The following is a 10835-nucleotide window of genomic DNA, read 5'->3' as shown; positions in this document are numbered from 1 at the left end:
CTCTCCCAGCAGCCCAGGTACTTGGCCCCAGGCTTGCAGTGTTGGGGCAGCCCTTCCTCAAGGCAGATTTCATCTAATTGAAGAACCATCAACTGGATGTAGCCTCCATGTTTTGTTCCCTCTGCCTAGTATTTTTGTGTCCCCCATCACAAAATGCCCAACATGCATGGAGGCCCTGGGCATTCGGCTTAACCCATCCTCACTTGGTAAACCATCCAGAGGCAGATTAGTGGCTTCCTCCTCAAGGCTTATATCTCAGTTACAACTCTGACTCTAATTGCCCTATTGATATAAAGAGGTGCACCCCCAAAACATGGGATTTCTTACTCAGGCCTTTGTCTTCTGCTTTGCTTTAGGCCCTTATGATAGGTCACCCTCAGGGAAATCTCCCTTCCAGCAAGAAGGGAGACCTGGGCTTCCCCAGGTCCACTTTACTTCAACTTCTAGATATAAATCCTTTTGAACTTTCTTCCAAATTAATCCAGTTGGGCAGTGGAAGATAGTAACATGAGGAGGAGAACCCAAAAACATAGCAAAGAGGACTTCAAAGGGAAATCTCCCAGGATACAAGGAGTTTTACCTCCTTTCCTTCTCCCCTCCCTCAGTGTCTGTTTAAGTCAGATCAGTGATCTTCGCATTAGTCAAACCAGGGATCTGGAGGCCGCAGTAGGGATTCTGCCTGCACTGCAGGCGAGAATGTGACTCTAGAGTCCCTGTGGGCCAAGTTACCCATTGGTGGCTGCAGGAGAATTTGAATGGTGCCAATGGGAGCAAGAAGCTACAGGGGATTGTCCCAGGGAAGAGAGACATGCGAAGTCTCAGCAGTCGTGCTGTCTGAGGCCACATGATTTCTGTTCTCAGGCTGTTATACTCTTCAGAAGTCTTTCTTAGAGTTAGTGAAGCTTGGGCTTATAATTTTGGAAGTTCCATCAGTGTTCATCTGCATGTCCCAGCAGTAGCCAGGGGAGGTGCACAGGTTGGTGAATTATGTGTCACTCCCCTTGGGACAGCTCCAGTGTCTTCATCTCATCAGTGTGGTGCAGGACACCATCACAGTTATCTCGGCATCAAGAAAATGTAGGCTCAGACTTCATGGTGCCTCTGCACCTTCTAACTGTCCCCAAGCAGTTGGCATCAATGAAAGAAAAAAAAATAATAACTTTCTCAATTTCAGCTAATGGAATTAAAATTTTCCATCTAATGTCAATTACTCTTATCATGGGCTTTGCCCTGTGGCTTGATGGAAAGCAATCTTGAGGCCCAGACTGTCCACAACACTAGCTATCAGGAAAATATTAAAAGTTGTCTTGGCCTTAACTCTACATCTGAGAGGGCTTTAGTACCTTAGCAAGCAGGGTCTTAGTTTTCTCCATATTAAACTCTAATTGGAGAGAAATTACTTCTTCCTTAGTTCATCTAAGTTCTTCCAGTTGGGCCAGTGTCTCATCAGGATTCATTTAATGTACCCCAAATGGAACTAACTTTAACCCAGCTCACAATTTGTATCCACTTAAGCAAAATACTGGAGCAATGGGTGATCATTATTAGTAGGTATTAAAGGACTCTTCTACTCCAGGAGTCTTCCTCTGAGATGTCCCCAAGATGTTTTGCTCATGGGAAGGCTTGTACTGGCTTGGAAGCCAATGGTGCTGACACCAAGAAATGGCTTTCAGGGCTTCTTAAAGGCACTTGGGACTTTTCTGAGAAAAATCCACCAGAAATTCCATCTGCTACTGCTCTACTAACAAGAGCAACAAATGATCAACCTGAGACGGACCCCCTTTCCTGCATGTTGTCAGAGTTTACTCTGTAGTTGGATGCCCCCTCTACCCCCTTTATTATTTAAGTAAAAGGCCCCTGTCTAATTCTTCAGGCAATTTGCTCAGCTAAATGGAAGATTACTTTAGGAATACTCTCTTATTAAACTACTGCTTAAAGCCATTCTTTAAGCAAAGTCAACTTCTCCATGGGAACAGGAAGAAGGTCAGCTTCATCTATTCTTCCACTTTCATTTCTTTGCATGCTATCTAATATATAAAAGGTGCCTGATACTGTAATTGTTTCTGGGTTACAGTAATGGACCTTATCAAATGAGCTAGTTAAGATGGGACAAAGGAAGAGTCATTTTTAAGCCATATGACGTGGTTCACATAAGAACAAAGAGCAAGACTGTCTTCTTCCAAAGGTGTTTTGTGAAGACATAAATCAGCCCATGCTTAGGGAAAATTATTTCTTTATAACCTAAAGAAGCAATATGAATGTCATTTACAGAATGAATTGTTACTTACCAAACACAAGAAGCAATAAATATCCTTCCTCCCCTCCCCTTAGACTGTTAAGTAGTTACAAAGATGAGCTATGCAGCTATACTATCTGTTCTCCATTGTGACTCTGGAACTTGCTAGCTGTGGCCTTGGGCAAATCTTCCTGTGCTTTTGTCTTCACATCTGTGGAATTGAAATAATAATAGCTTATAACTAAGGAGGTGATTGTGGAAAGCGCATGACCACTGCGCAAAGAGTTTAGCACTATTTGTACCATCATAAATATTCAATAAATAATAGCTGCTTTCTTGGTCCAGTTCTGTAAAAAATCTTCATCTCAAAAGCACTGTAAGAGTATTTGTATCATTTCTGAAAGGCAATAGAGTAAAACAAAAAAAACCCCAAAAACAAAAAACCCTCCCTGTGTCTGTCCTCCCACCAAAGCACAATAGTGCCCGTTTCCTTCTGGTGTGGATACATGCAGGGGAGTTGTTTCCATCAACCACTTCCCCAGAAGCTACTGTCCTTATAGCTTCAATGAAGTTTCTTGGAGTTACTGTACCACTCAGAACTATAAGAATTCTTTACTTTTATGGGAGCTGCTTCCCCTATTCTTGTCCTCTCTCTGACATCTGCAGCTGGGCTTAGATTTCTGGGAGAGGGGCTTAGTGTAGCTCTGCAGAGAAAAGGAGGAGGTTTCCATGTGCAGGCACAGGCTGAGTGGCGGTGGGAAAGTCTCAAGTACTGAAAGAACCACACAGCCTGTTAGCTATGGGCCCCTAACCAATATTTCCCTCCTTGGAACACCAAATCAAGCCAGTTTCAGCTTTCTTCAGTGCTTCTGGCTGGATGCTTGTAGCTCTTGAATAATGAACATTGGCACAGAAGAGTTTTTCACTGTGGGTGGCATTGGTTGTGGCCTCAGCACGTGGATTTGGGGGCACTCAATGAAGAGCTGAAATGGGCCTTATTCTCAAAAAATGATTTCAGGTCCAGTTTTTAGCACAGGTCTAAGACAGGGCTAGGCTTTTTGGTCCTGTCAAACTCGGAAGAAAGATGAAGTACTGATCAAGTGTGTAGGCTCAGGGTTAAAAGCCCCAGAACCTCATGCTGATTCAGCCATTTCTCAGCATAATCCTGGGCACATGATTTTTTCTCCCTAGGCCTCAGTTTTTCCACCTCTAAAGTAAGAATAGTGTAATCCATTTATTAAAATTTAATCATTAAATGTTTTGTGTGTCATATGTATATGGATTTCACAGCATATAAATATGACACTAAAAAACATTTAATATATATATACATATATTATACATATATAGTATATATATAATTATATATATCAAGTACTTGATAAAGTGTTGCTTTTCTAATATTACTAACTACTATTATTATTGTCTTAGGGATGCTTCTCTCTTTGCTGGGACAAATACCAGACACTCAAAATGAAGGAAGGAAAGGTTTATTTAGCTCGCAGTTACTAGAGGTTTCAAGACACTGGAGGAGAGGCTGGGGCGCTGCCGAATCCAAGATACTCTCTCCATATCTCTGAGAAATTACAGGCTAGCCAGTTTAATGGTTCATATCTCTCTGGCCCCGCCCCTTGGGCCCCTCCCTGCCCCTCTGGCCCTGCCCCTCAAGCCAGTCTTTGCTCCCATAACTTACATGAGGCTTTTGGGGGACAGCTAGACAAAAACCATAACAATCATCATCTTTATTATCGTCTTCATCTGTTCCAAATTTTGTAAACACAATTTGGAATAAAAGGACGAAGGGAAGAGATTGAGGAGGGAATAAAGAGCATGGACAGATACATGCTTGTACTGGATTTCACAGCAGGCTTTCCAAGCTGGGAGCCAGCGTTGAGCTTAGAACTCATTCATTCATTGTCTCTTCTTTTACAAGAAAGAAAACATTGTCACCACCCATACACTGACTCGTGAGAATCCACAGTTCAGTGACAGAGCTTGAGCTAGCGAGAAGACCTGTTTCTCTTATATCCTGTCCCCAGATAAGCACGCTCCAATTTCGATTTTGGTGCTGCATTTTCCAGAAGTCATCTAGCGCGTATGCGAGTCATAGCAGACTACGTGATCCCCTCCCTCAGCAGTGCTGAGGCTAATGAGAGGAAACAGGTGCGTGAAGTCACACTACGCATGGCGGGCAGAGCTTCTAGCTGTTTCATCTTACTCAGATTCTCTGACCAAAAAAAAAAAAAAAAAAGGAGATAAAAATAGACCATTTTGTAGTGGAAAAATACATATCTGTGTACCAGTCACGCCGCAACATCTCGTTTGCTGTCTAAAAAAAAAAAAAAAAAAAAAAAACACAACTGGGTTTCATTTCTCCTTTCAGCTCAGCAGAGCAGGGGTTAATGACTCTGTCCAACGAAACAAAAAAGAAAACTCAAAACCAATTAAAAAGATTTCAGAAGCAAGTCAAGCATAAAGAGTGTTCCAGAAACTCTACAATTGAATTTTTTTCATTGACAAATGATCCTGCCATTGCTGTAGATAGGGTAACATATCTAATTCCTATAATTCTATATCTTCAAATGAAGCCTGCAGGAGATGCTTTGATGGAAAGAAAGATAAATGGCACCGAAAGGAACATATTCTACTCCATTCTCTCCCTGAATACAATCTCCCACCAGGTGCCCTGATGCTACCACCTCTCTCTTCCACTCCTGCCCAAAGCCAATTGTCGTTCATTTCACCCTCAAAGAAGATCATGACGCCAGTGGGTTCCCAAACAACTAACTCAGCAAGGGCCTACTCCAAGCAAACCGCCTCCTCTTTGGAATTTCATCTTTATTTTCTTCATATATAGGAGAAAGAAATAAACAGGATAATGACCAGAAAGAGAAGAGGGAGAGACAGAGGGAGGGAGAGGGAGAGGGAGAGAGAGAGAGAGAGAGAGAGAGAGAGAGAGAGAGAAACAGAAAGGCCCAGAGAATCATGAGCAAGAGAATCTGCTTAATTCTACCATTACCACAATGTGCTCAAGCCAGATGTGATTTGGTGGTTCTAAACAAGTACCAGCATGTAAACCATTCAGTTGGTCATACTGTCTGTTGCTTGCTATGTGATAAACTCAGTGCTATGCACTGGGGGATGGCAGCATGAAGAGAAGACAAAGCAATGGAACGTAAATTGCTTATTGTATCATGTTGGGAATTTTACTTAAGCTCCCTGTGACTGAGTTATTTCATCTGTAAAATGAACATAATAAACTCCACTTCAAAGATTGTGATGAAAATTAAATGACAGCATCTTGTAAAAGCGGTCTCCTCTTCCCAGCTTTCCCACAATCCATCTCTCCTCACCAATGGGCACGAGCTTTTGGTTCACCTTCCCTGCAAAATCCCTGGGGCAGAAGGATGAAAGGAACAGACTGCTGTTCCATTGTCTGTGACATGATCACAAAGTCTCAACCAAGAGTCACCATCTTTTCCCTCCAGGATGTCCCTCAACTCCAGTATGTCCCTTTGCTGGGTTGCAGCTACTAACCTAGAGGGGGCCTGACATTCCTCCAGTACAGCCGTGGCTGTACTGAGGTAACTGGATAAGACTCTGAAGTCGTTGTGACAAATGTGGGCGCACAGGGGGAGGGTGGCATCTCACATCACTTCTCACTGCTTCCTGGCCCACCTTTCTTGCCTGCTGTGGCCCTGCTAACCTGCACCACATAGGTGTAAGCTGAACACATCTTCCTTTGCTGTAAGCTGCCACCCAAGTCCTTTTCCACAGACAAGAACCACTCAAACCAGAGCACTGACTCTACAGGGCCCAGGCTCCAGCCTAGACACCTGGCCACTGTGGCTGCCACATCTTATTCCCCAGGTCCCTAACCCTGAGTGGGAAGATTATCTCAGGGGGCCTCATCTTAAGGACCCTTTCCCAGCTCTCACCTTCCATTTGTCCCAACACACAGAAGCACAGGCTTGGATTTAGATGCAGGCACTTTTGATCAAGAAATATATAACTGAAAAAATGTGAGATTCTTTCGTTATACACAAAAATGCTTGCACACACAGAGAGACAGAGAAGGAGAGAGACAGAGAACATTTTTCTAATCTAAATTGGCTTATTTTCTGTAGCAAAGTTCTATGCACAGACACACACACACACACACACACACACACACACTCTTAAACATAAATTGGTAGGGAACAGGACAGCATCCTGTTTCCTGTATTAATGAAACACCTTAATAATATCCTTAGAAATAACACCTTTTCTCAGAATGACTTTTCTTTTTGATATTCAATGTATGTTATCACCAAATTTTTATCTGTTTTTCAAAATACTCTGCAAAGTCTATTTTTGTTGCTGTGAAACTAAACTCAAAGAGCAAGGATCCCTGTGTGTATTGTTAACAAATATTTTGAAGTTTCTTTAAGTAGCTTAACTTCACAGAGCTGAGAATACAGAGTCACAAAGCACTGAAAAGGTAGCACATGTGTAAGTACCACCTAAACTAAGCCTAAATTAACACTCTCACAGGTTCTCCTCACCAGGCTTTGCTTGTTGTCCTAGATCAAGCAAGTTATGAAGGAAAAGCCAACAGCAAAGCTAATAGCCAAGAAACAATTTTTATATAACTCACGATTTGTTTCTAAGTTGAAGTGGCCAATATATAGCTCAAACCAACCTGAAAAAGGAGGAGAGTGGAGGGAAGGGATAACACAGGAGCACAGGTTATAATATACTAAGATCTAGGAGTTTAAAAGGAAGTTACCAGGTCTCTCTCCCTCTCCAATTATTGGTTACCAATAAAGGTCTAGGCAGCCTTCTCTGAAAATCCCAGAGAAGGACTCTGGTTGGTCTTGTTTCAGACACATTTTTCCATGTCTTAGTTTAATCACTGTGGTCCAGAGGATGAGGTACTGAGATTGGCCAGACCCTGGTCATACACTTATCCCTGTTACTTAGTGAGGCAGAGTGACAGTCCTACCAGTTTCATCTGGAATAGAAAAATAGACATTTCTCTGAGGACAGGAAGTGCCACACAAGGATAGGAGGGAAACAGAAAGATGAACAATGAATACCTACCACAAAATTTCATCTCTTGTTTTTTCTCAGCAAACACTTAGCCTTTTATTAGACTTTCTTGGTCTCATAAAAGCAGAAACAAGGATTTATCTTATCATGTGTGCATGTAGGCCAAAGAGCAAAGAGAGACAGAAAAGATGTTCTAAAATCTATCAGTAAGCATTATCTAAAAGAGAAATCCTTCTTTCCAAAGAAGGGAATGTGTTCAAGTTGGAGGTGATAAGCAACATGAAAGTTCACTTCCTTTGGGGATATATAGGGTAAGTGGAGGAGAAAATGGGTCCAGTCAGCCAGGGCTCTGAGTGACAGCTGGTGGTAACACCCCCAACCAACCAGAGGACTTTCCTTGCTTCTGCAGCCCAGAGTGATTACACTGGGCAAGAACCTCCCCTACCATTGGCTCTTTGAACCCTTCCCTGACCACAGCACCCTCCTCCACCATCTTCGTACCCATGATGGCCAGGATTCACTTCTTTTATTTCTGCTTCATCAGGCTAAGGGAGCTTAGACTTTATACTTTGATTGAGACTCACAAACATAATTTTGAGAAAACTTATTACCACCCTAGTGAGTACATGATTCTGATTTCCTGAACTCCTAAAGCACAAGTCTTATTTTCAAAACTCTGATTTTAATAATCAATTCTAGTTTTCTCTCCCATTACTTTTTTCACAAATATGTTGTTTCTTTACACAGCTACTTTCTCTTAGATCAATGAGAAGAAAGATTTGTACTAATAGTGTTTAGACAAGATACCATGTCTGCATCTTGTACTATGCATAACTACTACAAAGACAATATGCAATGCATTTTATTATTGCAACATCCTACTAACCTCTTTTGAAACTGTCTTGTTGCTGTTTCTTTCTCAATAAAATGAATAAAAAATATGTTGTTTCTAGATGCTATATTTTAAATTTCTATTATTCAACTCACTTTTTATGTACTAGATTCAGGAATTTTGCTTGTGCTGTTTTCTTTACTAAGTGGTTTTCTTCATCAAAATCCCAGTCATTCTCCAAATGTTAGATCAAACACAATCTTTCCCATGGAGACTCCTATGAAAGTCAGTGGGCTATAGTTGACAATGTGACATAGTTGGCAGTACTGAGATTAGTTCTCTAGTGTTGGAATCAAGTTCATTTACGTAACTTCTAAGTATGAGGTTTCCTTATTTGTCTCCTTGATATTCTGCTATTGCATTTGTTTGTTTGTTCATTTAGTTGCTGGGGATCAAATTCATGGCCTCTTGCATGCTGAGTATGCACTTTACCCCTGAGCTACATCCCCAGCCCCAATTGGTTTTAGAGAGCTATCTTACCTACCTCCAGGTAGGAAAATGAATGCATGTACTGGGTTTAAAGAAAGTATTGCCATTGGAATTTTATTAGGGATTTAGAATTGAGAGATAAATTCTGAATGTATCATACAAAATATGAACCTTACTTTTCTGGATTGAGGGAAACAAATTTATAAGAGTGTTTATGTCTCAAAATAACATAAAAATGTGTAAGAACTTAACACTACAAGGATTTCTGGTTTGACAGTTGTTTTTTTCTGCCAGACAGGTATAAACTATAGTACCTATTAAAAATATATTTATTAGCTATTTTGCCTCCCCAAGATACATGAACTCTATTCCAAGGAAATCTAATATACAAATAAGTTCATAGAAATCACAAGTCTTATAGTAGAGTACATTTGTGATTAGAGCTTAAGAAATATGCAAACAAAGTCTATCACATTCCTCTTTACAAAATTGCTCCTAAAATTGTTCATTTCATGAAATTTACTACAGGTTCATGTTTGAAACTGTCTACCCAAGAGTTTCCTACAGTTGAGATTCTGTTCTTTATTGTGGCAGCTGTTTCAGACATTTCCCATTGAGTACTTTGGATTTACAAATATCTTTTAAAAAATTCACTTCTAGAGGCAGTAATTCCTCCTTACAATCAGCTCTAAAAGTGTCCTTGCTCACCTTTACGTTATCCCCTGCTGTCATCAGACCACTGGTTTCATCACTTAAATTTCTGTCACCAAGGTTAACACCACCACCTGCTGGCAAATTCCATGAGATCCTGTTGGGCCCATATTACTTGATTTCTCCATGGAGCTGGTGTTGGGGACCACTGTCCTGCCTTTGAGCTGTGTCCTGTGGTTTCAGTGACTTTCTTTGCTCTCCTTCTCTTCACCCAGTGGCTGTTCTTTCTCCATTTTTCCCCACAGGTTGTCCCTTTTCAGCCTTCCTGAGAAAGCAAGGGCTTCCTAGAGCTCAGTTGTCCTATCGTCTTCCTTCCAATGCCCCTGAGCGAGGTGGCTTTGCCAATACAGAGCTACCTCAGTGCTCAAACTTAATTATTTTCATAATACTGGTCTGAATTGGATGAGAATTAAATCATATTTCCCCATCAGGTCATTACTGAACCTAACCATTAAATTTAATTTGATTCTCATCCAAATCAGTTTGCAACCAGAATCATGGAAATAACGAAGTTCATGAACTGAGATACCACTGTCACGGACCTCCCACCTGTCCCACCATCTCGGGAAGATGCATCCATATCTATCCTGTGGTCAACAGGCATCCAAGATCCCTCTTTCCTCATCCCTCACCTCAGAGCAGGCACCAGTTCCTCCTAGTTCTGCCTCCTAAATCCCTCCTATTGATTTCCTTTCTCTTCATTTCGTTGCCTCCTGGTGGATCCCACTTCTTCTATTCCTTCTCTTTCCATCTGTCCTTCCACTGCTGCCAAAGTGGCCTCAAAATAGCACCATGTTTCACTCACTTATGGTCATAGTAGTTCAGTGGCCTTAAATCCCATATAGGATGAACCCTAGGTTCTTGATCCAAGGATATGAATTGGTCCCTGCTTATCTGTCCTCTCTTGCTTCTCGCTCACCATGCTGTGACCAAGAAATTCAAAACCATGTACATTTCCCTAAACATGTGGCCCTCTCAGGCTTGTTCACTCACACATCTGTTTTCTTCTATGCCAGGACTGCCCTCGCCTTGCTGATCTTCTTGGAAGTTCTCTTACTCTTTAAATTTTAGTCACACATTTCTTTCCAAGAAAATTTTGGTTCTCCTAGACAGTCTTAGGTTCTGCTTCACCTATGTGTTCTGTATACCTAATACATGATAACAACTATACTTTATCTGAAAAAGAGCCAATAATGAATTAATGACAATCAAATATAATTGAGGACCTACTATGTGCTAGGCACTAGTTAAGCATTTGTCACTCATCTTTAACAGAGTCATATTTGGGCCTATTGCCATATCCTTTAGCTTCAGTACTATTGACAATTTTGGAAGGAAAACTTCATGTTGTGGGGGCCTGTCTTATGCATTTCTTTTTTTTTTCTTTTCAAAGTTTTATTGATAAACATAAAGCAATGAGACAGTTTCAAATCAAATTGAAAGTACAGTTTCAACAAATAATACACTGCATATATTCTTCTTAGTGGTTAATTGCTGTACAACATGCAGACTTGTGATCCTACTTACAAACACCAT

Source organism: Octodon degus, unplaced genomic scaffold (assembly GCF_000260255.1).
Source record: "Octodon degus isolate 3935 unplaced genomic scaffold, OctDeg1.0 scaffold00007, whole genome shotgun sequence".
NCBI classification, from domain to species: domain Eukaryota; kingdom Metazoa; phylum Chordata; class Mammalia; order Rodentia; family Octodontidae; genus Octodon; species Octodon degus.
This window is presented reverse-complemented; position numbering follows the sequence as displayed.